The sequence below is a fragment of the Maylandia zebra genome, linkage group LG3, assembly GCF_041146795.1.
Source record: "Maylandia zebra isolate NMK-2024a linkage group LG3, Mzebra_GT3a, whole genome shotgun sequence".
In the NCBI taxonomy this organism is placed as follows: Eukaryota; Metazoa; Chordata; class Actinopteri; order Cichliformes; family Cichlidae; genus Maylandia; species Maylandia zebra.
The window spans coordinates 51,998,670-52,024,327 of record NC_135169.1 but is presented as its reverse complement, the minus strand read 5'-3'; the positions used below and the strand labels follow the sequence as shown (position 1 = coordinate 52,024,327).

Sequence of the window (25,658 nt, the reverse complement as noted above, 5' to 3'; positions counted from 1 at the left end):
GGCCTCAGCCAGCAGCCACAGGCCCTGGTGTGGTGTAAGTGGCCTCAGCCAGCAGCCACAGGCCCTGGTGTGGTGTAAGTGGCCTCAGCCAGAGCCACAGGTCCTGGTGTGGTGTAAGTGGCCTCAGCCAGCAGCCACAGGCCCTGGTGTGGTGTAAGTGGCCTGAGCAAGAGCCACAGACCCTGGTGTGGTGTAATTGGCCTCAGCCAGCAACTAATGCCCTGGTGTGGTGTAAGTGGCCTCAGCCAGCAGCCACAGGCCCTGGTGTGGTGTAAGTGGCCTCAATAGCAACTAATGCCCTGGTGTGGTGTAAGTGGCCTCATCCAGCAGCCACAGGCCCTGGTGTGGTGTAAGTGGCCTGAGCAAGAGCCACAGGCCCTGGTGTGGTGTAATTGGCCTCAATAGCAACTAAGGCCCTGGTGTGGTGTAGGTGGCCTCAGCCAGCAGCCACAGGCCCTGGTGTGGTGTAAGTGGCCTCAGCCAGCAGCCACAGGCCCTGGTGTGGTGTAAGTGGCCTCAGCCAGCAGCCACAGGCCCTGATGTGGTGTAAGTGGCCCCAGCCGGTCACTCAGGCCCTGGTGTGGTGTAGGTGGCATCAGCTAGCAGCACAAGACATTGGAAAACAGCCAAAAGCAATGTCGTTAATGTGCCCTCATTAATGGGCAGCTGCTTTTGGTCTTTTAATACACCCCTTCTCTGGATCAAAAGCGGTTCAATGACATGAAAATGAAAGGCTTACAGCACCAGGTAGTCTCCCATCCAAGTACTAACCAAGCCCAGCCCTGCTTAGCTTCCGAGATCAGACGAGGTCGGGCGTGCTCAGGGTGGTATGGCCGTAAGCTGCTGGCCCCAGCACAATGTCTCAATTTATGGATTCAACTGATTAGGTGGCAAGTACCTGAAGTTACAAAGACAATCCTATAACCATACCTGCATGTTTGCATAATACCCTAACCCAAAGGCTCAGTTTAGCATTTATCCAACACCACAGGCCCTGGATTGTTGAAGATGGCCTCAGGAACCAGAACAGGGCCTGGTGTGTTGTACATGGCCACAGCTAGCAGCACAGGGCCTGGTTTGGTGAAGATGGCCTCGGCCAGAAGCACAGGGCCTGGTGTGATATGAGTGGCCTGAGCAAGAGCCACAGGCCCTGGTGTGGTGTAAGTGGCCTGAGCACGAGCCACAGGCCCTGGTGTGGAGTAAGTGGCCTGAGCAAGAGCCACAGGCCCTGGTGTGGTGTAAGTGGCCTGAGCAAGACCACAGGCCCTGGTGTGGTGTAATTGGCCTCAATAGCAACTAAGGCCCTGGTGTGGTGTATGTGGCCTCAGCCAGCAGCCACAGGCCCTGGTGTGGTGTAAGTGGCCTCAGAAGCAAATAAGGCCGTGGTGTGGTGTATGTGACCTCAGCCAGGAGCCACAGGCCCTGGTGTGGTGTAAGTGGCCTCAGCCAGCAGCCACAGGCCCTGGTGTGGTGTAAGTGGCCTCAGCCAGCAGCCACAGGCCCTGGTGTGGTGTAAGTGGCCTCAGCCAGAGCCACAGGCCCTGGTGTAGTGTAAGTGGCCTCAGCCAGTGCCACAGGCCCTGGTGTGGTGTAAGTGGCCTGAGCAAGAGCCACAGACCCTGGTGTGGTGTAATTGGCCTCAATAGCAACTAATGCCCTGGTGTGGTGTAGGTGGCCTCAGCCAGCAGCCACAGGCCCTGGTGTGGTGTAAGTGGCCTCAATAGCAACTAATGCCCTGGTGTGGTGTAAGTGGCCTCATCCAGCAGCCACAGGCCCTGGTGTGGTGTAAGTGGCCTGAGCAAGAGCCACAGGCCCTGGTGTGGTGTAATTGGCCTCAATAGCAACTAAGGCCCTGGTGTGGTGTAGGTGGCCTCAGCCAGCAGCCACAGGCCCTGGTGTGGTGTAAGTGGCCTCAGCCAGCAGCCACAGGCCCTGGTGTGGTGTAAGTGGCCTCAGCCAGCAGCCACAGGCCCTGATGTGGTGTAAGTGGCCCCAGCCGGTCACTCAGGCCCTGGTGTGGTGTAGGTGGCATCAGCTAGCAGCACAAGACATTGGAAAACAGCCAAAAGCAATGTCGTTAATGTGCCCTCATTAATGGGCAGCTGCTTTTGGTCTTTTAGTACACCCCTTCTCTGGATCAAAAGCGGTTCAATGACATGAAAATGAAAGGCTTACAGAACCAGGTAGTCTCCCATCCAAGTACTAACCAAGCCCAGCCCTGCTTAGCTTCCGAGATCAGACGAGGTCGGGCGTGCTCAGGGTGGTATGGCCGTAAGCTGCTGGCCCCAGCACAATGTCTCAATTTATGGATTCAACTGATTAGGTGGCAAGTACCTGAAGTTACAAAGACAATCCTATAACCATACCTGCATGTTTGCATAATACCCTAACCCAAAGGCTCAGTTTAGCATTTATCCAACAGCACAGGCCCTGGATTGTTGAAGATGGCCTCAGGAACCAGAACAGGGCCTGGTGTGTTGTACATGGCCACAGCTAGCAGCACAGGGCCTGGTTTGGTGAAGATGGCCTCGGCCAGAAGCACAGGGCCTGGTGTGATATGAGTGGCCTGAGCAAGAGCCACAGGCCCTGGTGTGGTGTAAGTGGCCTGAGCAAGAGCCACAGGCCCTGGTGTGGAGTAAGTGGCCTGAGCAAGAGCCACAGGCCCTGGTGTGGTGTAAGTGGCCTGAGCAAGACCACAGGCCCTGGTGTGGTGTAATTGGCCTCAATAGCAACTAAGGCCCTGGTGTGGTGTATGTGGCCTCAGCCAGCAGCCACAGGCCCTGGTGTGGTGTAAGTGGCCTCAGAAGCAAATAAGGCCGTGGTGTGGTGTATGTGACCTCAGCCAGGAGCCACAGGCCCTGGTGTGGTGTAAGTGGCCTCAGCCAGCAGCCACAGGCCCTGGTGTGGTGTAAGTGGCCTCAGCCAGCAGCCACAGGCCCTGGTGTAGTGTAAGTGGCCTCAGCCAGTGCCACAGGCCCTGGTGTGGTGTAAGTGGCCTGAGCAAGAGCCACAGACCCTGGTGTGGTGTAAGTGGCCTCAGCCAGAGCCACAGGCCCTGGTGTAGTGTAAGTGGCCTCAGCCAGTGCCACAGGCCCTGGTGTGGTGTAAGTGGCCTCAGCCAGAGCCACAGGCCCTGGTGTAGTGTAAGTGGCCTCAGCCAGTGCCACAGGCCCTGGTGTGGTGTAAGTGGCCTGAGCAAGAGCCACAGACCCTGGTGTGGTGTAAGGGGCCTCAATAGCAACTAATGCCCTGGTGTGGTGTAAGTGGCCTCAGCCAGCAGCCACAGGCACTGGTGTGGTGTAAGTGGCCTCAGCCAGCAGCCACAGGCCCTGGTGTGGTGTAAGTGGCCTCAGCCAGCAGCCACAGGCCCTGGTGTGGTGTAAGTGGCCTGAGCCAGCAGCCACAGGCCCTGGTGTGGTGTAAGTGGCCTCAGCCAGAAGCCACAGGCACTGGTGTGGTGTAAGTGCCCTCAGCCAGCAGCCACAGGCCCTGGTGTGGTGTAAGTGACCTCAGCCAGCAGCCACAGGCCCTGGTGTGGTGTAAGTGGCCTCAGCCAGCAGCCACAGGCCCTGGTGTGGTGTAAGTGGACTCAGCCAGTGCCACAGGCCCTGGTGTGGTGTAAGTGGCCTGAGCAAGAGTCACAGACCCTGGTGTGGTGTAATTGGCCTCAATAGCAACTAATGCCCTGGTGTGGTGTAGGTGGCCTCAGCCAGCAGCCACAGGCCCTGGTGTGGTGTAAGTGGCCTCAGCCAGCAGCACAGGGCCTGGTGTGTTGTACATGGCCACAGCAAGCAGCACTGGGCCAGGTTTGGTGAAGATGGCCTTGGCCAGAAGCACAGGGTCTGGTGTGATATGAGTGGCCTGAGCAAGAGCCACAGGCCCTGGTGTGGTGTAGGTGGCCTCAGCCAGCAGCCACAGGCCCTTGTGTGGTGTAAGTGGCCTCAGCCAGTGCCACAGGCCCTGGTGTGGTGTAAGTGGCCTCAGCCAGCAGACACAGGCCCTGGTGTGGTGTAAGGGGCCTCAATAGCAACTAATGCCCTGGTGTGGTGTAAGTGGCCTCAGCCAGCAGCCACAGGCACTAGTGTGGTGTAAGTTGCCTCATCCAGCAGCCACAGGCCCTGGTGTGGTGTAAGTGGCCTCAGCCAGCAGCCACAGGCCCTGGTGTGGTGTAAGTGGCCTGAGCCAGCAGCCACAGGCCCTGGTGTGGTGTAAGTGGCCTCAGCCAGAAGCCACAGGCACTGGTGTGGTGTAAGTGCCCTCAGCCAGCAGCCACTGGCCCTGGTGTGGTGTAAGTGACCTCAGCCAGAAGCCACAGGCCCTGGTGTGGTGTAAGTGGCCTCAGCCAGCAGCGACAGGCCCTGGTGTGGTGTAAGTGGACTCAGCCAGTGCCACAGGCCCTGGTGTGGTGTAAGTGGCCTGAGCAAGAGTCACAGACCCTGGTGTGGTGTAATTGGCCTCAATAGCAACTAATGCCCTGGTGTGGTGTAGGTGGCCTCAGCCAGTGCCACAGGCCCTGGTGTGGTGTAAGGGGCCTCAATAGCAACTAATGCCCTGGTGTGGTGTAAGTGGCCTCAGCCAGCAGCCACAGGCACTGGTGTGGTGTAAGTGCCCTCAGCCAGCAGCCACAGGCCCTGGTGTGGTGTAAGTGGCCTCAGCCAGCAGCCACAGGCCCTGGTGTGGTGTAAGTGGCCTCAGCCAGTGCCACAGGCCCTGGTGTGGTGTAAGTGCCCTCAGCCAGCAGCCACAGGCCCTGGTGTGGTGTAAGTGCCCTCAGCCAGCAGCCACAGGCCCTGGTGTGGTGTAAGTGGCCTCAGCCAGTGCCACAGGCCCTGGTGTGGTGTAAGGGGCCTCAATAGCAACTAATGCCCTGGTGTGGTGTAAGTGGCCTCAGCCAGCAGCCACAGGCACTGGTGTGGTGTAAGTGCCCTCAGCCAGCAGCCACAGGCCCTGGTGTGGTGTAAGTGGCCTCAGCCAGCAGCCACAGGCCCTGGTGTGGTGTAAGTGGCCTCAGCCAGCAGCCACAGGCCCTGGTGTGGTGTAAGTGGCCTGAGCAAGAGCCACAGGCCCTGGTGTGGTGTAAGTGGCCTCAGCCAGAAGCCACAGGCACTGGTGTGGTGTAAGTGCCCTCAGCCAGCAGCCACAGGCCCTGGTGTGGTGTAAGTGACCTCAGCCAGCAGCCACAGGCCCTGGTGTGGTGTAAGTGGCCTCAGCCAGCAGCCACAGGCCCTGGTGTGGTGTAAGTGGCCTGAGCAAGAGCCACAGGCCCTGGTGTGGTGTAATTGGCCTCAATAGCAACTAAGGCCCTGGTGTGGTGTATGTGGCCTCAGCCAGCAGCCACAGGCCCTTGTGTGGTGTAAGTGGCCTCAGAAGCAAATAAGGCCGTGGTGTGGTGTAAGTGGCCTCAGCCAGAGCCACAGGCCCTGGTGTGGTGTAAGTGGCCTCAATAACAACTAAGGCCCTGGTGTGGTGTAAGTGGCCTCAGCCAGCAGCCACAGGCCTTGGTGTGGTGTAAGTCGCCTCATCCAGCAGCCACAGGCCCTGGTGTGGTGTAAGTGGCCTCAGCCAGAGCCACAGGCCCTGATGTGGTGTAAGTGGCCCCAGCCGGTCACTCAGGCCCTGGTGTGGTGTAGGTGGCATCAGCTAGCAGCACAAGACATTGGAAAACAGCCAAAAGCAGTGTCGTTAATGTGCCCTCATTAATGGGCAGCTGCTTTTGGTCTTTTAATACACCCCTTCTCTGGATCAAAAGCGGTTCAATGACATGAAAAAGAAAGGCTTACAGCACGAGGTATTCCCAGGCAGTCTCCCATCCAAGTACTAACCAAGCCCAGCCCTGCTTAGCTTCCGAGATCAGACGAGGTCGGGCGTGCTCAGGGTGGTATGGCCGTAAGCTGCTGGCCCCAGCACAATGTCTCAATTTATGGATTCAAGTGATTAGGTGGCAAGTACCTGAAGTTACGAAGACAATCCTATAACCATAACTGCATGTTTGCATAATACCCTAACCCAAAGGCTCAGTTTGGCATTTATCCAACAGCACAGGCCCTGGATTGTTGAAGATGGCCTCTGGAACCAGCACAGGGCCTGGTGTGTTGTACATGGCCACAGCTAGCAGCACAGGGCCTGGTTGGGTGAAGATGGCCTCGGCCAGAAGCACAGGGTCTGGTGTGATATGAGTGGCCTGAGCAAGAGCCACAGGCCCTGGTGTGGTGTAAGTGGCCTCAGCCAGCAGCCACAGGCCCTGGTGTGGTGTAAGTGCCCTCAGCCAGCAGCCACAGGCCCTGGTGTGGTGTAAGTGGCCTCAGCCAGTGCCACAGGCCCTGGTGTGGTGTAATTGGCCTCAATAGCAACTAAGGCCCTGGTGTGGTGTATGTGGCCTCAGCCAGCAGCCACAGGCCCTTGTGTGGTGTACATGGCCACAGCCAGCAGCCACAGGCCCTGGTGTGGTGTAAGTGGCCTCAATAGCAACTAAGGCCCTGGTGTGGTGTAAGTGGTCTCAGCCAGTGCCACAGGCCCTGGTGTGGTGTAATTGGCCTCAGTAGCAACTAAGGCCCTGGTGTTGTGTATGTGGCCTCAGCCAGCAGCCACAGGCCCTGGTGTGGTGTAAGTGGCCTCAGAAGTAAATAAGGCCCTGGTGTGGTGTAAGTGGCCTCAGCCAGCAGCACAGGGCCAGGTTTGGTGAAGATGGCCTTGGCCAGAAGCACAGGGTCTGGTGTGATATGAGTGGCCTGAGCAAGAGCCACAGGCCCTGGTGTGGTGTAAGTGGCCTCAGCCAGAAGCCACAGGCCCTGGTGTGGTGTAGGTGGCCTCAGCCAGCAGCCACAGGCCCTGGTGTGGTGTAAGTGGCCTCAATAGCAACTAAGGCCCTGGTGTGGTGTATGTGGCCTCAGCCAGCAGCCACAGGCCCTGATGTGGTGTAAGTGACCCCAGCCGGTCACTCAGTCCCTGGTGTGGTGTAGGTGGCATCAGCTAGCAGCACAAGACATTGGAAAACAGCCAAAAGCAATGTCGTTAATGTGCCCTCATTAATGGGCAGCTGCTTTTGGTCTTTTAATACACCCCTTCTCTGGATCAAAAGCGGTTCAATGACATGAAAATGAAAGGCTTACAGCACCAGGTAGTCTCCCATCCAAGTACTAACCAAGCCCAGCCCTGCTTAGCTTCCGAGATCAGACGAGGTCGGGCGTGCTCAGGGTGGTATGGCCGTAAGCTGCTGGCCCCAGCACAATGTCTCAATTTATGGATTCAACTGATTAGGTGGCAAGTACCTGAAGTTACAAAGACAATCCTATAACCATACCTGCATGTTTGCATAATACCCTAACCCAAAGGCTCAGTTTAGCATTTATCCAACAGCACAGGCCCTGGATTGTTGAAGATGGCCTCAGGAACCAGAACAGGGCCTGGTGTGTTGTACATGGCCACAGCTAGCAGCACAGGGCCTGGTTTGGTGAAGATGGCCTCGGCCAGAAGCACAGGGCCTGGTGTGATATGAGTGGCCTGAGCAAGAGCCACAGGCCCTGGTGTGGTGTAAGTGGCCTCAGCCAGCAGCCACAGGCCCTGGTGTGGTGTAAGTGGCCTCAGCCAGCAGCCACAGGCCCTGGTGTGGTGTAAGTGGCCTGAGCAAGAGCCACAGGCCCTGGTGTGGTGTAAGTGGCCTGAGCAAGAGCCACAGGCCCTGGTGTGGAGTAAGTGGCCTGAGCAAGAGCCACAGGCCCTGGTGTGGTGTAAGTGGCCTGAGCAAGACCACAGGCCCTGGTGTGGTGTAATTGGCCTCAATAGCAACTAAGGCCCTGGTGTGGTGTATGTGGCCTCAGCCAGCAGCCACAGGCCCTGGTGTGGTGTAAGTGGCCTCAGAAGCAAATAAGGCCGTGGTGTGGTGTATGTGACCTCAGCCAGGAGCCACAGGCCCTGGTGTGGTGTAAGTGGCCTCAGCCAGCAGCCACAGGCCCTGGTGTGGTGTAAGTGGCCTCAGCCAGCAGCCACAGGCCCTGGTGTGGTGTAAGTGGCCTCAGCCAGAGCCACAGGCCCTGGTGTAGTGTAAGTGGCCTCAGCCAGTGCCACAGGCCCTGGTGTGGTGTAAGTGGCCTGAGCAAGAGCCACAGACCCTGGTGTGGTGTAAGGGGCCTCAATAGCAACTAATGCCCTGGTGTGGTGTAAGTGGCCTCAGCCAGCAGCCACAGGCACTGGTGTGGTGTAAGTGGCCTCAGCCAGCAGCCACAGGCCCTGGTGTGGTGTAAGTGGCCTCAGCCAGCAGCCACAGGCCCTGGTGTGGTGTAAGTGGCCTGAGCCAGCAGCCACAGGCCCTGGTGTGGTGTAAGTGGCCTCAGCCAGCAGCCACAGGCCCTGGTGTGGTGTAAGTGGCCTGAGCCAGCAGCCACAGGCCCTGGTGTGGTGTAAGTGCCCTCAGCCAGCAGCCACAGGCCCTGGTGTGGTGTAAGTGACCTCAGCCAGCAGCCACAGGCCCTGGTGTGGTGTAAGTGGCCTCAGCCAGCAGCCACAGGCCCTGGTGTGGTGTAAGTGGCCTCAGCCAGCAGCCACAGGCCCTGGTGTGGTGTAAGTGGCCTCAGCCAGAGCCACAGGCCCTGATGTGGTGTAAGTGGCCCCAGCCGGTCACTCAGGCCCTGGTGTGGTGTAGGTGGCATCAGCTAGCAGCACAAGACATTGGAAAAGAGCCAAAAGCAATGTCGTTAATGTGCCCTCATTAATGGGCAGCTGCTTTTGGTCTTTTAATACACCCCTTCTCTGGATCAAAAGCGGTTCAATGACATGAAAATGAAAGGCTTACAGCACCAGGTATTCCAAGGAAGTCTCCCATCCAAGTACTAACCAAGCCCAGCCCTGCTTAGCTTCCGAGATCAGACGAGGTCGGGCGTGCTCAGGGTGGTATGGCCGTAAGCTGCTGGCCGTAAGCTGCTGGCCCCAGCACAATGTCTCAATTTATGGATTCAAGTGATTAGGTGGCAAGTACCTGAAGTTACGAAGACAATCCTATAACCATACCTGCATGTTTGCATAATACCCTAACCCAAAGGCTCAGTTTAGCATTTATCCAACAGCACAGGCCCTGGATTGTTGAAGATGGCCTCAGGAACCAGAACAGGGCCTGGTGTGTTGTACATGGCCACAGCTAGCAGCACAGGGCCTGGTTTGGTGAAGATGGCCTCGGCCAGAAGCTCAGGGCCTGGTGTGATATGAGTGGCCTGAGCAAGAGCCACAGGCCCTGGTGTGGTGTAAGTGGCCTGAGCAAGAGCCACAGGCCCTGGTGTGGTGTAAGTGGCCTGAGCAAGAGCCACAGGCCCTGGTGTGGAGTAAGTGGCCTGAGCAAGAGCCACAGGCCCTGGTGTGGTGTAAGTGGCCTGAGCAAGACCACAGGCCCTGGTGTGGTGTAATTGGCCTCAATAGCAACTAAGGCCCTGGTGTGGTGTATGTGGCCTCAGCCAGCAGCCACAGGCCCTGGTGTGGTGTAAGTGGCCTCAGAAGCAAATAAGGCCGTGGTGTGGTGTATGTGACCTCAGCCAGGAGCCACAGGCCCTGGTGTGGTGTAAGTGGCCTCAGCCAGCAGCCACAGGCCCTGGTGTGGTGTAAGTGGCCTCAGCCAGCAGCCACAGGCCCTGGTGTGGTGTAAGTGGCCTCAGCCAGAGCCACAGGCCCTGGTGTAGTGTAAGTGGCCTCAGCCAGTGCCACAGGCCCTGGTGTGGTGTAAGTGGCCTGAGCAAGAGCCACAGACCCTGGTGTGGTGTAAGGGGCCTCAATAGCAACTAATGCCCTGGTGTGGTGTAAGTGGCCTCAGCCAGCAGCCACAGGCACTGGTGTGGTGTAAGTGGCCTCAGCCAGCAGCCACAGGCCCTGGTGTGGTGTAAGTGGCCTCAGCCAGCAGCCACAGGCCCTGGTGTGGTGTAAGTGGCCTGAGCCAGCAGCCACAGGCCCTGGTGTGGTGTAAGTGGCCTCAGCCAGAAGCCACAGGCACTGGTGTGGTGTAAGTGCCCTCAGCCAGCAGCCACAGGCCCTGGTGTGGTGTAAGTGGCCTCAGCCAGTGCCACAGGCCCTGGTGTGGTGTAAGTGGCCTGAGCAAGAGTCACAGACCCTGGTGTGGTGTAAGTGGACTCAGCCAGTGCCACAGGCCCTGGTGTGGTGTAAGTGGCCTGAGCAAGAGTCACAGACCCTGGTGTGGTGTAATTGGCCTCAATAGCAACTAATGCCCTGGTGTGGTGTATGTGGCCTCAGCCAGCAGCCACAGGCCCTGGTGTGGTGTAAGTGGCCTCAGAAGCAAATAAGGCCCTGGTGTGGTGTAAGTGGCCTCAGCCAGCAGCACAGGGCCTGGTGTGTTGTACATGGCCACAGCAAGCAGCACTGGGCCAGGTTTGGTGAAGATGGCCTTGGCCAGAAGCACAGGGTCTGGTGTGATATGAGTGGCCTGAGCAAGAGCCACAGGCCCTGGTGTGGTGTAGGTGGCCTCAGCCAGCAGCCACAGGCCCTTGTGTGGTGTAAGTGGCCTCAGCCAGCAGCCACAGGCCCTGGTGTGGTGTAAGTGGCCTCAGCCAGCAGCCACAGGCCCTTGTGTGGTGTAAGTGGCCTCAGCCAGCAGCCACAGGCCCTGGTGTGGTTTAAGTGGCCTCAGCCAGCAGCCACAGGCCCTGGTGTGGTGTAAGTGGCCTCAGCCAGCAGCCACAGGCCCTGGTGTGGTGTAAGTGGCCTCAGCCAGCAGCCACAGGCCCTGGTGTGGTGTAAGTGGCCTCAGCCAGCAGCCACAGGCCCTGGTGTGGTGTAAGTGGCCTCAGCCAGAGCCACAGGCCCTGATGTGGTGTAAGTGGCCCCAGCCGGTCACTCAGGCCCTGGTGTGGTGTAGGTGGCATCAGCTAGCAGCACAAGACATTGGAAAAGAGCCAAAAGCAATGTCGTTAATGTGCCCTCATTAATGGGCAGCTGCTTTTGGTCTTTTAATACACCCCTTCTCTGGATCAAAAGCGGTTCAATGACATGAAAAAGAAAGGCTTACAGCACCAGGTATTCCAAGGAAGTCTCCCATCCAAGTACTAACCAAGCCCAGCCCTGCTTAGCTTCCGAGATCAGACGAGGTCGGGGGTGCTCAGGGTGGTATGGCCGTAAGCTGCTGGCCGCAGCACAATGTCTCAATTTATGGATTCAAGTGATTAGGTGGCAAGTACCTGAAGTTACGAAGACAATCCTATAACCATACCTGCATGTTTGCATAATACCCTAACCCAAAGGCTCAGTTTAGCATTTATCCAACAGCACAGGCCCTGGATTGTTGAAGATGGCCTCAGGAACCAGAACAGGGCCTGGTGTGTTGTACATGGCCACAGCTAGCAGCACAGGGCCTGGTTTGGTGAAGATGGCCTCGGCCAGAAGCACAGGGCCTGGTGTGATATGAGTGGCCTGAGCAAGAGCCACAGGCCCTGGTGTGGTGTAAGTGGCCTGAGCAAGAGCCACAGGCCCTGGTGTGGAGTAAGTGGCCTGAGCAAGAGCCACAGGCCCTGGTGTGGTGTAAGTGGCCTGAGCAAGACCACAGGCCCTGGTGTGGTGTAATTGGCCTCAATAGCAACTAAGGCCCTGGTGTGGTGTATGTGGCCTCAGCCAGCAGCCACAGGCCCTGGTGTGGTGTAAGTGGCCTCAGAAGCAAATAAGGCCGTGGTGTGGTGTATGTGACCTCAGCCAGGAGCCACAGGCCCTGGTGTGGTGTAAGTGGCCTCAGCCAGCAGCCACAGGCCCTGGTGTGGTGTAAGTGGCCTCAGCCAGCAGCCACAGGCCCTGGTGTGGTGTAAGTGGCCTCAGCCAGAGCCACAGGCCCTGGTGTGGTGTAAGTGGTCTCAGCCAGTGCCACAGGCCCTGGTGTGGTGTAAGTGGCCTGAGCAAGAGCCACAGACCCTGGTGTGGTGTAATTGGCCTCAATAGCAACTAATGCCCTGGTGTGGTGTAGGTGGCCTCAGCCAGCAGCCACAGGCCCTGGTGTGGTGTAAGTGGCCTCAGCCAGTGCCACAGGCCCTGGTGTGGTGTAAGTGGCCTCAGCCAGCAGCCACAGGCCCTGGTGTGGTGTAAGGGGCCTCAATAGCAACTAATGCCCTGGTGTGGTGTAAGTGGCCTCAGCCAGCAGCCACAGGCACTGGTGTGGTGTAAGTGGCCTCAGCCAGCAGCCACAGGCCCTGGTGTGGTGTAAGTGGCCTCAGCCAGCAGCCACAGGCCCTGGTGTGGTGTAAGTGGCCTCAGCCAGCAGCCACAGGCCCTGGTGTGGTGTAAGTGGCCTCAGCCAGAAGCCACAGGCACTGGTGTGGTGTAAGTGCCCTCAGCCAGCAGCCACAGGCCCTGGTGTGGTGTAAGTGACCTCAGCCAGCAGCCACAGGCCCTGGTGTGGTGTAAGTGGCCTCAGCCAGCAGCCACAGGCCCTGGTGTGGTGTAAGTGGACTCAGCCAGTGCCACAGGCCCTGGTGTGGTGTAAGTGGCCTGAGCAAGAGTCACAGACCCTGGTGTGGTGTAATTGGCCTCAATAGCAACTAATGCCCTGGTGTGGTGTAGGTGGCCTCAGCCAGCAGCCACAGGCCCTGGTGTGGTGTAAGTGGCCTCAGCCAGTGCCACAGGCCCTGGTGTGGTGTAAGGGGCCTCAATAGCAACTAATGCCCTGGTGTGGTGTAAGTGGCCTCAGCCAGCAGCCACAGGCACTGGTGTGGTGTAAGTGCCCTCAGCCAGCAGCCACAGGCCCTGGTGTGGTGTAAGTGGCCTCAGCCAGCAGCCACAGGCCCTGGTGTGGTGTAAGTGGCCTCAGCCAGCAGCCACAGGCCCTGGTGTGGTGTAAGTGGCCTCAGCCAGCAGCCACAGGCCTTGGTGTGGTGTAAGTGGCCTCAGCCAGAGCCACAGGTCCTGGTGTGGTGTAAGTGGCCTGAGCCAGTGCCACAGGCCCTGGTGTGGTGTAAGTGGCCTGAGCAAGAGCCACAGACCCTGGTGTGGTATAATTGGCCTCAATAGCAACTAATGCCCTGGTGTGGTGTAGGTGGCCTCAGCCAGCAGCCACAGGCCCTGGTGTGGTGTAAGTGGCCTCAATAGCAACTAATGCCCTGGTGTGGTGTAAGTGGCCTCATCCAGCAGCCACAGGCCCTGGTGTGGTGTAAGTGGCCTGAGCAAGAGCCACAGGCCCTGGTGTGGTGTAATTGGCCTCAATAGCAACTAAGGCCCTGGTGTGGTGTAGGTGGCCTCAGCCAGCAGCCACAGGCCCTGGTGTGGTGTAAGTGGCCTCAGCCAGCAGCCACAGGCCCTGGTGTGGTGTAAGTGGCCTCAGCCAGCAGCCACAGGCCCTGATGTGGTGTAAGTGGCCCCAGCCGGTCACTCAGGCCCTGGTGTGGTGTAGGTGGCATCAGCTAGCAGCACAAGACATTGGAAAAGAGCCAAAAGCAATGTCGTTAATGTGCCCTCATTAATGGGCAGCTGCTTTTGGTCTTTTAATACACCCCTTCTCTGGATCAAAAGCGGTTCAATGACATGAAAATGAAAGGCTTACAGCACCAGGTATTCCCAGGAAGTCTCCCATCCAAGTACTAACCAAGCACAGCCCTGCTTAGCTTCCGAGATCAGACGAGGTCGGGCGTGCTCAGGGTGGTACGGCCGTAAGCTGCTGGCCCCAGCACAATGTCTCAATTTATGGATTCAACTGATTAGGTGGCAAGTACCTGAAGTTACGAAGACAATCCTTTAACCATACCTGCATGTTTGCATAATACCCTAACCCAAAGGCTCAGTTTAGCATTTATCTAACAGCACAGACCCTGGATTGTTGAAGATGGCCTCAGGAACCAGCACAGGGCCTGGTGTGTTGTACATGGCCACAGCTAGCAGCACAGGGCCTGGTTTGGTGAAGATGGCCTCGGCCAGAAGCGCAGGGCCTGGTGTGATGTGAGTGGCCTGAGCAAGAGCCACAGGCCTTGGTGTGGTGTAAGTGGCCTCAGCCAGAAGCCACAGGCACTGGTGTGGTGTAAGTGCCCTCAGCCAGCAGCCACAGGCCCTGGTGTGGTGTAAGTGGCCTCAGCCAGCAGCCACAGGCCCTGGTGTGGTGTAAGTGGCCTCAGCCAGCAGCCACAGGCCCTGGTGTGGTGTAAGTGGCCTCAGCCAGTGCCACAGGCCCTGGTGTGGTGTAAGTGGCCTGAGCAAGAGTCACAGACCCTGGTGTGGTGTAATTGGCCTCAATAGCAACTAAGGCCCTGGTGTGGTGTAAGTGGCCTCAGCCAGAAGCCACAGGCACTGGTGTGGTGTAAGTGGCCTCAGCCAGCAGCCACAGGCCCTGGTGTGGTGTAAGTGGCCTCAGCCAGCAGCCACAGGCCCTGGTGTGGTGTAAGTGGCCTCAGCCAGAGCCACAGGCCCTGGTGTGGTGTAAGTGGCCTCAGCCAGTGCCACAGGCCCTGGTGTGGTGTAAGTGGCCTGAGCAAGAGCCACAGACCCTGGTGTGGTGTAATTGGCCTCAATAGCAACTAATGCCCTGGTGTGGTGTAGGTGGCCTCAGCCAGCAGCCACAGGCCCTGGTGTGGTGTAAGTGGCCTCAATAGCAACTAATGCCCTGGTGTGGTGTAAGTGGCCTCAGCCAGCAGCCACAGGCCCTGGTGTGGTGTAAGTGGCCTGAGCAAGAGCCACAGGCCCTGGTGTGGTGTAATTGGCCTCAATAGCAACTAAGGCCCTGGTGTGGTGTAAGTGGCCTCAGCCAGTGCCACAGGCCCTGGTGTGGAGTAAGTGGCCTCAATAGCAACTAAGGCCCTGGTGTGGTGTATGTGGCCTCAGCCAGCAGCCACAGGCCCTGGTGTGGTGTAAGTGGCCTCAGAAGCAAATAAGGCCGTGGTGTGGTGTATGTGGCCTCAGCCAGCAGCCACAGGCCCTGGTGTGGTGTAAGTGGCCTCAATAGCAACTAAGGCCGTGGTGTGGTGTAAGTGGCCTCAGCCAGCAGCCACAGGCCCTGGTGTGGTGTAAGTGGCCTCAGCCAGCAGCCACAGGCCCTGGTGTGGTGTAAGTGGCCTGAGCAAGAGCCACAGGCCCTGGTGTGGTGTAATTGGCCTCAATAGCAACTAAGGCCCTGGTGTGGTGTATGTGGCCTCAGCCAGCAGCCACAGGCCCTGGTGTGGTGTAAGTGGCCTCAGAAGCAAATAAGGCCGTGTTGTGGTGTATGTGGCCTCAGCCAGCAGCCACAGGCCCTGGTGTGGTGTAAGTGGCCTCAATAGCAACTAAGGCCCTGGTGTGGTGTAGGTGGCCTCAGCCAGCAGCCACAGGCCCTGGTGTGGTGTAAGTGGCCTCAGCCAGCAGCCACAGGCCCTGGTGTGGTGTAAGTGGCCTCAGCCAGAGCCACAGGCCCTGATGTGGTGTAAGTGGCCCCAGCCGGTCACTCAGGCCCTGGTGTGGTGTAGGTGGCATCACCTAGCAGCACAAGACATTGGAAAACAGCCAAAAGCAATGTCGTTAATGTGCCCTCATTAATGGGCAGCTGCTTTTGGTCTTTTAATACACCCCTTCTCTGGATCAAAAGCGGTTCAATGACATGAAAATGAAAGGCTTACAGCACCAGGTATTCCCAGGCAGTCTCCCATCCAAGTACTAACCAAGCCCAGCCCTGCTTAGCTTCCGAGATCAGACGAGGTCGGGAGTGCTCAGGGTGGTATGGCCGTAAGCTGCTGGCCCCAGCACAATGTCTCAATTTATGGATTCAAGTGATTAGGTGGCAAGTACCTGAAGTTACGAAGACAATCCTATAACCATACATGCATGTTTGCATAATACCATAACCCAAAGGCTCAGTTTGGCATTTATCTAACAGCACAGGCCCTGGATTGTTGAAGATGGCCTCTGGAACCAGCACAGGGCCTGGTGTGTTGTACATGGCCACAGCAAGCAGCACAGGGCCAGGTTTGGTGAAGATGGCCTCGGCCAGAAGCACAGGGTCTGGTGTGATATGAGTGGCCTGAGCAAGAGCCACAGGCCCTGGTGTGGTGTAGGTGGCCTCAGCCAGCAGCCACAGGCCCTTGTGTGGTGTAAGTGGCCTCAGCCAGCAGCCACAGGCCCTGGTGTGGTGTAAGTGGCCTCAGCCAGAAGCCACAGGCACTGGTGTGGTGTAAGTGCCCTCAGCCAGCAGCCACAGGCCCTGGTGTGGTGTAAGTGACCTCAGCCAGCAGCCACAGGCCCTGGTGTGGTGTAAGTGGCCTCAGCCAGCAGCCACAGGCCCTGGTGTGGTGTAAGTGGACTCAGCCAGTGCCACAGGCCCTGGTGTGGTGTAAGTGGCCTGAGCAAGAGTCACAGACCCTGGTGTGGTGTAATTGGCCTCAATAGCAACTAATGCCCTGGTGTGGTGTAAGTGACCTCAGCCAGCAGCCACAGGCCCTGGTGTGGTGTAAGTGGCCTCAGCCAGCAGCCACAGGCCCTGGTGTGGTGTAAGTGGCCTCAGCCAGCAGCCACAGGCCCTGGTGTGGTGTAAGTGGCCTGAGCAAGAGCCACAGACCCTGGTGTGGTGTAATTGGCCTCAATAGCAACTAATGCCCTGGTGTGGTGTAAGTGACCTCAGCCAGCAGCCACAGGCCCTGGTGTGGTGTAAGTGGCCTCAGCCAGCAGCCACAGGCCCTGATGTGGTGTAAGTGGCCCCAGCCGGTCACTCAGGCCCTGGTGTGGTGTAAGTGGCCTCAGCCAGAGCCACAGGCCCTGGTGTAGTGTAAGTGGCCTCAGCCAGTGCCACAGGCCCTGGTGTGGTGTAAGTGGCCTGAGCAAGAGCCACAGACCCTGGTGTGGTGTAAGGGGCCTCAATAGCAACTAATGCCCTGGTGTGGTGTAAGTGGCCTCAGCCAGCAGCCACAGGCACTGGTGTGGTGTAAGTGGCCTCAGCCAGCAGCCACAGGCCCTGGTGTGGTGTAAGTGGCCTCAGCCAGCAGCACAGGGCCAGGTTTGGTGAAGCTGGCCTTGGCCAGAAGCACAGGGTCTGGTGTGATATGAGTGGCCTGAGCAAGAGCCACAGGCCCTGGTGTGGTGTAAGTGGCCTCAGCCAGAAGCCACAGGCCCTGGTGTGGTGTAGGTGGCCTCAGCCAGCAGCCACAGGCCCTTGTGTGGTGTAAGTGGCCTCAGCCAGCAGCCACAGGCCCTGGTGTGGTGTAAGTGGCCTCAGCCAGCAGCCACAGGCCCTGGTGTGGTGTAAGTGGCCTCAGCCAGCAGCCACAGGCCCTGATGTGGTGTAAGTGGCCTGAGCAAGAGCCACAGACCCTGGTGTGGTGTAATTGGCCTCAATAGCAACTAAGGCCCTGGTGTGGTGTAGGTGGCCTCAGCCAGCAGCCACAGGCCCTGGTGTGGTGTAAGTGGCCTCAGCCAGCAGCCACAGGCCCTGGTGTGGTGTAAGTGGCCTCAGCCAGAGCCACAGGCCCTGATGTGGTGTAAGTGGCCCCAGCCGGTCACTCAGGCCCTGGTGTGGTGTAGGTGGCATCAGCTAGCAGCACAAGACATTGGAAAACAGCCAAAAGCAATGTCGTTAATGTGCCCTCATTAATGGGCAGCTGCTTTTGGTCTTTTAATACACACCTTCTCTGGATCAAAAGCGGTTCAATGACATGAAAATGAAAGGCTTACAGCACCAGGTATTCCAAGGAAGTCTCCCATCCAAGTACTAACCAAGCCCAGCCCTGCTTAGCTTCCGAGATCAGACGAGGTCGGGCGTGCTCAGGGTGGTATGGCCGTAAGCTGCTGGCCCCAGCACAATGTCTCAATTTATGGATTCAACTGATTAGGTGGCAAGTACCTGAAGTTACGAAGACAATCCTATAACCATACCTGCATGTTTGCATAATACCCTAACCCAAAGGCTCAGTTTAGCATTTATCCAACAGCACAGGCCCTGGATTGTTGAAGATGGCCTCAGGAACCAGAACAGGGCCTGGTGTGTTGTACATGGCCACAGCTAGCAGCACAGGGCCTGGTTTGGTGAAGATGGCCTTGGCCAGAAGCACAGGGTCTGGTGTGATATGAGTGGCCTGAGCAAGAGCCACAGGCCCTGGTGTGGAGTAAGTGGCCTGAGCAAGAGCCACAGGCCCTGGTGTGGTGTAATTGGCCTCAATAGCAACTAAGGCCCTGGTGTGGTGTATGTGGCCTCAGCCAGCAGCCACAGGCCCTGGTGTGGTGTAAGTGGCCTCAGAAGCAAATAAGGCCCTGGTGTGGTGTATGTGGCCTCAGCCAGGAGCCACAGGCCCTGGTGTGGTGTAAGTGGCCTCAATAGCAACTAAGGCCCTGGTGTGGTGTAAGTGGCCTCAGCCAGCAGCCACAGGCCCTGGTGTGGTGTATGTGGCCTCAGCCAGCAGCCACAGGCCCTGGTGTGGTGTAAGTGGCCTCAGCCAGCAGCCACAGGCCCTGGTGTGGTGTAAGTGGCCTCAATAGCAACTAAGGCCCTGGTGTGGTGTAGGTGGCCTCAGCCAGCAGCCACAGGCCCTGGTGTGGTGTAAGTGGCCTCAGCCAGCAGCCACAGGCCCTGGTGTGGTGTAAGTGGCCTCAATAGCAACTAAGGCCCTGGTGTGGTGTAGGTGGCCTCAGCCAGCAGCCACAGGCCCTGGTGTGGTGTAAGTGGCCTCAATAGCAACTAAGGCCCTGGTGTGGTGTAGGTGGCCTCAGCCAGCAGCCACAGGCCCTGGTGTGGTGTAAGTGGCCTCAGCCAGTGCCACAGGCCCTGGTGTGGTGTAAGTGGCCTCAGCCAGCAGCCACAGGCCCTGGTGTGGTGTAAGGGGCCTCAATAGCAACTAATGCCCTGGTGTGGTGTAAGTGGCCTCAGCCAGCAGCCACAGGCACTGGTGTGGTGTAAGTGGCCTCAGCCAGCAGCCACAGGCCCTGGTGTGGTGTAAGTGGCCTCAGCCAGCAGCCACAGGCCCTGGTGTGGTGTAAGTGGCCTCAGCCAGCAGCCACAGGCCCTGGTGTGGTGTAAGTGGCCTCAGCCAGAAGCCACAGGCACTGGTGTGGTGTAAGTGCCCTCAGCCAGCAGCCACAGGCCCTGGTGTGGTGTAAGTGACCTCAGCCAGCAGCCACAGGCCCTGGTGTGGTGTAAGTGGCCTCAGCCAGCAGCCACAGGCCCTGGTGTGGTGTAAGTGGACTCAGCCAGTGCCACAGGCCCTGGTGTGGTGTAAGTGGCCTGAGCAAGAGTCACAGACCCTGGTGTGGTGTAATTGGCCTCAATAGCAACTAATGCCCTGGTGTGGTGTAGGTGGCCTCAGCCAGCAGCCACAGGCCCTGGTGTGGTGTAAGTGGCCTCAGCCAGTGCCACAGGCCCTGGTGTGGTGTAAGGGGCCTCAATAGCAACTAATGCCCTGGTGTGGTGTAAGTGGCCTCAGCCAGCAGCCACAGGCACTGGTGTGGTGTAAGTGCCCTCAGCCAGCAGCCACAGGCCCTGGTGTGGTGTAAGTGGCCTCAGCCAGCAGCCACAGGCCCTGGTGTGGTGTAAGTGGCCTCAGCCAGCAGCCACAGGCCCTGGTGTGGTGTAAGTGGCCTGAGCAAGAGCCACAGGCCCTGGTGTGGTGTAAGTGGCCTCAGCCAGAAGCCACAGGCACTGGTGTGGTGTAAGTGCCCTCAGCCAGCAGCCACAGGCCCTGGTGTGGTGTAAGTGACCTCAGCCAGCAGCCACAGGCCCTGGTGTGGTGTAAGTGGCCTCAGCCAGCAGCCACAGGCCCTGGTGTGGTGTAAGTGGCCTCAGCCAGTGCCACAGGCCCTGGTGTGGTGTAAGTGGCCTGAGCAAGAGTCACAGACCCTGGTGTGGTGTAATTGGCCTCAATAGCAACTAATGCCCTGGTGTGGTGTAGGTGGCCTCAGCCAGCAGCCACAGGCCCTGGTGTGGTGTAAGTGGCCTCAGCCAGTGCCACAGGCCCTGGTGTGGTGTAAGTGGCCTGAACAAGAGCCACAGACCCTGGTGTGGTGTAATTGGCCTCAATAGCAACTAATGCCCTGGTGTGGTGTAAGTCGCCTCAGCCAGCAGCCACAGGCCCTGGTGTGGTGTAAGTGGCCTGAACAAGAGCCACAGACCCTGGTGTGGTGTAATTGGCCTCAATAGCAACTAATGCCCTGGTGTGGTGTAAGTCGCCTCAGCCAGCAGCCACAGGCACTGGTGTGGTGTAAGTGGCCTCAATAGCAACTAAGGCCCTGGTGTGGTGTAAGTCGCCTCATCCAGCAGCCACAGGCCCTGGTGTGGTGTAAGTGGCCTCAGCCAGAGCCACAGGCCCTGATGTGGTGTAAGTGGCCCCAGCCGGTCACTCAGGCCCTGGTGTGGTGTAGGTGGCATCAGCTAGCAGCACAAGACATTGGAAAACAGCCAAAAGCAATGTCGTTAATGTGCCCTCATTAATGGGAAGCTGCTTTTGGTCTTTTAATACACCCCTTCTCTGGATCAAAAGCGGTTCAATGACATGAAAATGAAAGGCTTACAGCACCAGGTATTCCCAGGTAGTCTCCAATCCAAGTACTAACCAAGCCCAGCCCTGCTTAGCTTCCGAGATCAGACGAGGTCGGGCGTGCTCAGGGTGGTATGGCCGTAAGCTGCTGGCCCCAGCACAATGTCTCAATTTATGGATTCAACTGATTAGGTGGCAAGTACCTGAAGTTACGAAGACAATCCTTTAACCATACCTGCATGTTTGCATAATACCCTAACCCAAAGGCTCAGTTTGGCATTTATCTAACAGCACAGGCCCTGGATTGTTGAAGATGGCCTCAGGAACCAGCACAGGGCCTGGTGTGTTGTACATGGCCACAGCTAGCAGCACAGGGCCTGGTTTGGTGAAGATGGCCTCGGCCAGAAGCGCAGGGCCTGGTGTGATGTGAGTGGCCTGAGCAAGAGCCACAGGCCCTGGTGTGGTGTAAGTGGCCTCAGCCAGAAGCCACAGGCACTGGTGTGGTGTAAGTGGCCTCAGCCAGCAGCCACAGGCCCTGGTGTGGTGTAAGTGGCCTCAGCCAGCAGCCACAGGCCCTGGTGTGGTGTAAGTGGCCTCAGCCAGCAGCCACAGGCCTTGGTGTGGTGTAAGTGGCCTCAGCCAGAGCCACAGGTCCTGGTGTGGTGTAAGTGGCCTGAGCCAGTGCCACAGGCCCTGGTGTGGTGTAAGTGGCCTGAGCAAGAGCCACAGACCCTGGTGTGGTATAATTGGCCTCAATAGCAACTAATGCCCTGGTGTGGTGTAGGTGGCCTCAGCCAGCAGCCACAGGCCCTGGTGTGGTGTAAGTGGCCTCAATAGCAACTAATGCCCTGGTGTGGTGTAAGTGGCCTCATCCAGCAGCCACAGGCCCTGGTGTGGTGTAAGTGGCCTGAGCAAGAGCCACAGGCCCTGGTGTGGTGTAATTGGCCTCAATAGCAACTAAGGCCCTGGTGTGGTGTAGGTGGCCTCAGCCAGCAGCCACAGGCCCTGGTGTGGTGTAAGTGGCCTCAGCCAGCAGCCACAGGCCCTGGTGTGGTGTAAGTGGCCTCAGCCAGCAGCCACAGGCCCTGATGTGGTGTAAGTGGCCCCAGCCGGTCACTCAGGCCCTGGTGTGGTGTAGGTGGCATCAGCTAGCAGCACAAGACATTGGAAAAGAGCCAAAAGCAATGTCGTTAATGTGCCCTCATTAATGGGCAGCTGCTTTTGGTCTTTTAATACACCCCTTCTCTGGATCAAAAGCGGTTCAATGACATGAAAATGAAAGGCTTACAGCACCAGGTATTCCCAGGCAGTCTCCCATCCAAGTACTAACCAAGCACAGCCCTGCTTAGCTTCCGAGATCAGACGAGGTCGGGCGTGCTCAGGGTGGTACGGCCGTAAGCTGCTGGCCCCAGCACAATGTCTCAATTTATGGATTCAACTGATTAGGTGGCAAGTACCTGAAGTTACGAAGACAATCCTTTAACCATACCTGCATGTTTGCATAATACCCTAACCCAAAGGCTCAGTTTAGCATTTATCTAACAGCACAGACCCTGGATTGTTGAAGATGGCCTCAGGAACCAGCACAGGGCCTGGTGTGTTGTACATGGCCACAGCTAGCAGCACAGGGCCTGGTTTGGTGAAGATGGCCTCGGCCAGAAGCGCAGGGCCTGGTGTGATGTGAGTGGCCTGAGCAAGAGCCACAGGCCTTGGTGTGGTGTAAGTGGCCTCAGCCAGAAGCCACAGGCACTGGTGTGGTGTAAGTGCCCTCAGCCAGCAGCCACAGGCCCTGGTGTGGTGTAAGTGGCCTCAGCCAGCAGCCACAGGCCCTGGTGTGGTGTAAGTGGCCTCAGCCAGCAGCCACAGGCCCTGGTGTGGTGTAAGTGGCCTCAGCCAGTGCCACAGGCCCTGGTGTGGTGTAAGTGGCCTGAGCAAGAGTCACAGACCCTGGTGTGGTGTAATTGGCCTCAATAGCAACTAAGGCCCTGGTGTGGTGTAAGTGGCCTCAGCCAGAAGCCACAGGCCCTGGTGTGGTGTAAGTGGCCTCAGCCAGCAGCCACAGGCCCTGGTGTGGTGTAAGTGGCCTCAGCCAGAGCCACAGGCACTGGTGTGGTGTAAGTGGCCTCAGCCAGCAGCCACAGGCCCTGGTGTGGTGTAAGTGGCCTCAGCCAGCAGCCACAGGCCCTGGTGTGGTGTAAGTGGCCTCAGCCAGAGCCACAGGCCCTGGTGTGGTGTAAGTGGCCTCAGCCAGTGCCACAGGCCCTGGTGTGGTGTAAGTGGCCTGAGCAAGAGCCACAGACCCTGGTGTGGTGTAATTGGCCTCAATAGCAACTAATGCCCTGGTGTGGTGTAGGTGGCCTCAGCCAGCAGCCACAGGCCCTGGTGTGGTGTAAGTGGCCTCAATAGCAACTAATGCCCTGGTGTGGTGTAAGTGGCCTCAGCCAGCAGCCACAGGCCCTGGTGTGGTGTAAGTGGCCTGAGCAAGAGCCACAGGCCCTGGTGTGGTGTAATTGGCCTCAATAGCAACTAAGGCCCTGGTGTGGTGTATGTGGCCTCAGCCAGCAGCCACAGGCCCTTGTGTGGTGTAAGTGGCCTCAGAAGCAAATAAGGCCGTGGTGTGGTGTAAGTGGCCTCAGCCAGAGCCACAGGCCCTGGTGTGGTGTAAGTGGCCTCAATAACAACTAAGGCCCTGGTGTGGTGTAAGTGGCCTGAGCCAGCAGCCACAGGCCCTGGTGTGGTGTAGGTGGCCTCAGCCAGCAGCCACAGGCCCTGGTGTGGTGTAAGTGGCCTCAGCCAGAGCCACAGGCCCTGGTGTGGTGTAATTGGCCTCAATAGCAACTAAGGCCCTGGTGTGGTGTATGTGGCCTCAGCCAGCAGCCACAGGCCCTTGTGTGGTGTACATGGCCACAGCCAGCAGCCACAGGCCCTGGTGTGGTGTAAGTGGTCTCAGCCAGTGCCACAGGCCCTGGTGTGGTGTAATTGGCCTCAATAGCAACTAAGGCCCTGGTGTTGTGTATGTGGCCTCAGCCAGCAGCCACAGGCCCTGGTGTGGTGTAAGTGGCCTCAGAAGTAAATAAGGCCCTGGTGTGGTGTAAGTGGCCTCAGCCAGCAGCACAGGGCCAGGTTTGGTGAAGATGGCCTTGGCCAGAAGCACAGGGTCTGGTGTGATATGAGTGGCCTGAGCAAGAGCCACAGGCCCTGGTGTGGTGTAAGTGGCCTCAGCCAGAAGCCACAGGCCCTGGTGTGGTGTAGGTGGCCTCAGCCAGCAGCCACAGGCCCTTGTGTGGTGTAAGTGGCCTCAGCCAGCAGCCACAGGCCCTGGTGTGGTGTAAGTGGCCTCAGCCAGCAGCCACAGGCCCTGGTGTGGTGTAAGTGGCCTCAGCCAGCAGCCACAGCCCTGGTGTGGTGTAAGTGGCCTCAGCCAGCAGCCACAGGCCCTGGTGTGGTGTAAGTGGCCTCAGCCAGAGCCACAGGCCCTGATGTGGTGTAAGTGGCCCCAGCCGGTCACTCAGGCCCTGGTGTGGTGTAGGTGGCATCAGCTAGCAGCACAAGACATTGGAAAACAGCCAAAAGCAATGTCGTTAATGTGCCCTCATCAATGGGCAGCTGCTTTTGGTCTTTTAATACACCCCTTCTCTGGATCAAAAGCGGTTCAATGACATGAAAAAGAAAGGCTTACAGCACGAGGTATTCCCAGGCAGTCTCCCATCCAAGTACTAACCAAGCCCAGCCCTGCTTAGCTTCCGAGATCAGACGAGGTCGGGCGTGCTCAGGGTGGTATGGCCGTAAGCTGCTGGCCCCAGCACAATGTCTCAATTTATGGATTCAAGTGATTAGGTGGCAAGTACCTGAAGTTACGAAGACAATCCTATAACCATAACTGCATGTTTGCATAATACCCTAACCCAAAGGCTCAGTTTGGCATTTATCCAACAGCACAGGACCTGGATTGTTGAAGATGGCCTCTGGAACCAGCACAGGGCCTGGTGTGTTGTACATGGCCACAGCTAGCAGCACAGGGCCTGGTTGGGTGAAGATGGCCTCGGCCAGAAGCACAGGGTCTGGTGTGATATGAGTGGCCTGAGCAAGAGCCACAGGCCCTGGTGTGGTGTAAGTGGCCTCAGCCAGCAGCCACAGGCCCTGGTGTGGTGTAAGTGCCCTCAGCCAGCAGCCACAGGCCCTGGTGTGGTGTAAGTGGCCTCAGCCAGTCCCACAGGCCCTGGTGTGGTGTAATTGGCCTCAATAGCAACTAAGGCCCTGGTGTGGTGTAAGTGGTCTCAGCCAGTGCCACAGGCCCTGGTGTGGTGTAATTGGCCTCAATAGCAACTAAGGCCCTGGTGTTGTGTATGTGGCCTCAGCCAGCAGCCACAGGCCCTGGTGTGGTGTAAGTGGCCTCAGAAGTAAATAAGGCCCTGGTGTGGTGTAAGTGGCCTCAGCCAGCAGCACAGGGCCAGGTTTGGTGAAGCTGGCCTTGGCCAGAAGCACAGGGTCTGGTGTGATATGAGTGGCCTGAGCAAGAGCCACAGGCCCTGGTGTGGTGTAAGTGGCCTCAGCCAGAAGCCACAGGCCCTGGTGTGGTGTAGGTGGCCTCAGCCAGCAGCCACAGGCCCTTGTGTGGTGTAAGTGGCCTCAGCCAGCAGCCACAGGCCCTGGTGTGGTGTAAGTGGCCTCAGCCAGCAGCCACAGGCCCTGGTGTGGTGTAAGTGGCCTCAGCCAGCAGCCACAGGCCCTGATGTGGTGTAAGTGGCCTGAGCAAGAGCCACAGACCCTGGTGTGGTGTAATTGGCCTCAATAGCAACTAAGGCCCTGGTGTGGTGTAGGTGGCCTCAGCCAGCAGCCACAGGCCCTGGTGTGGTGTAAGTGGCCTCAGCCAGCAGCCACAGGCCCTGGTGTGGTGTAAGTGGCCTCAGCCAGAGCCACAGGCCCTGATGTGGTGTAAGTGGCCCCAGCCGGTCACTCAGGCCCTGGTGTGGTGTAAGTGGCCTCAATAGCAACTAATGCCCTGGTGTGGTGTAAGTGGCCTCAGCCAGCAGCCACAGGCCCTGGTGTGGTGTAATTGGCCTCAATAGCAACTAAGGCCCTGGTGTGGTGTAAGTCGCCTCATCCAGCAGCCACAAGCCCTGGTGTGGTGTAAGTGGCCTCAGCCAGAGCCACAGGCCCTGGTGTGGTGTAAGTGGCCCCAGCCGGTCACTCAGGCCCTGGTGTGGTGTAGGTGGCATCAGCTAGCAGCACAAGACATTGGAAAACAGCCAAAAGCAGTGTCGTTAATGTGCCCTC

At 58.2% G+C, this 25,658-nt stretch overlaps 9 non-coding genes and 3 pseudogenes across 9 annotated transcripts; all 12 read right to left on the bottom strand.

The window, feature by feature from the left end:
• Nucleotides 1-732: 732 nt before the first annotated feature.
• On the bottom strand, nt 733-841 carry LOC143417588 (5S ribosomal RNA; annotated as a pseudogene).
• A 1,327-nt stretch (nt 842-2,168) lies between these two features.
• On the bottom strand, nt 2,169-2,277 carry LOC143417598 (5S ribosomal RNA; annotated as a pseudogene).
• A 3,496-nt stretch (nt 2,278-5,773) lies between these two features.
• On the bottom strand, nt 5,774-5,892 carry LOC143417214 (5S ribosomal RNA). Its single transcript, XR_013097431.1, has one exon. It is a non-coding gene; the product is annotated as a 5S ribosomal RNA (ribosomal RNA).
• Nucleotides 5,893-7,102: 1,210 nt separating this feature from the next.
• Nucleotides 7,103-7,211, bottom strand: LOC143417587 (5S ribosomal RNA; annotated as a pseudogene).
• A 1,570-nt stretch (nt 7,212-8,781) lies between these two features.
• LOC143417991 (5S ribosomal RNA) lies at nt 8,782-8,900 on the bottom strand. The gene has a single exon (XR_013098139.1). It is a non-coding gene; the product is annotated as a 5S ribosomal RNA (ribosomal RNA).
• Nucleotides 8,901-10,992: 2,092 nt separating this feature from the next.
• Nucleotides 10,993-11,111, bottom strand: LOC143417300 (5S ribosomal RNA). Its single transcript, XR_013097520.1, has one exon. It is a non-coding gene; the product is annotated as a 5S ribosomal RNA (ribosomal RNA).
• A 2,392-nt stretch (nt 11,112-13,503) lies between these two features.
• LOC143417504 (5S ribosomal RNA) lies at nt 13,504-13,622 on the bottom strand. The gene has a single exon (XR_013097726.1). It is a non-coding gene; the product is annotated as a 5S ribosomal RNA (ribosomal RNA).
• A 1,916-nt stretch (nt 13,623-15,538) lies between these two features.
• On the bottom strand, nt 15,539-15,657 carry LOC143417834 (5S ribosomal RNA). Its single transcript, XR_013097981.1, has one exon. It is a non-coding gene; the product is annotated as a 5S ribosomal RNA (ribosomal RNA).
• Nucleotides 15,658-17,582: 1,925 nt separating this feature from the next.
• Nucleotides 17,583-17,701, bottom strand: LOC143417989 (5S ribosomal RNA). The gene has a single exon (XR_013098137.1). It is a non-coding gene; the product is annotated as a 5S ribosomal RNA (ribosomal RNA).
• Nucleotides 17,702-20,408: 2,707 nt separating this feature from the next.
• LOC143417917 (5S ribosomal RNA) lies at nt 20,409-20,527 on the bottom strand. The gene has a single exon (XR_013098065.1). It is a non-coding gene; the product is annotated as a 5S ribosomal RNA (ribosomal RNA).
• Nucleotides 20,528-21,662: 1,135 nt separating this feature from the next.
• LOC143417518 (5S ribosomal RNA) lies at nt 21,663-21,781 on the bottom strand. The gene has a single exon (XR_013097740.1). It is a non-coding gene; the product is annotated as a 5S ribosomal RNA (ribosomal RNA).
• A 2,272-nt stretch (nt 21,782-24,053) lies between these two features.
• LOC143417213 (5S ribosomal RNA) lies at nt 24,054-24,172 on the bottom strand. Its single transcript, XR_013097430.1, has one exon. It is a non-coding gene; the product is annotated as a 5S ribosomal RNA (ribosomal RNA).
• Nucleotides 24,173-25,658: the final 1,486 nt, after the last annotated feature.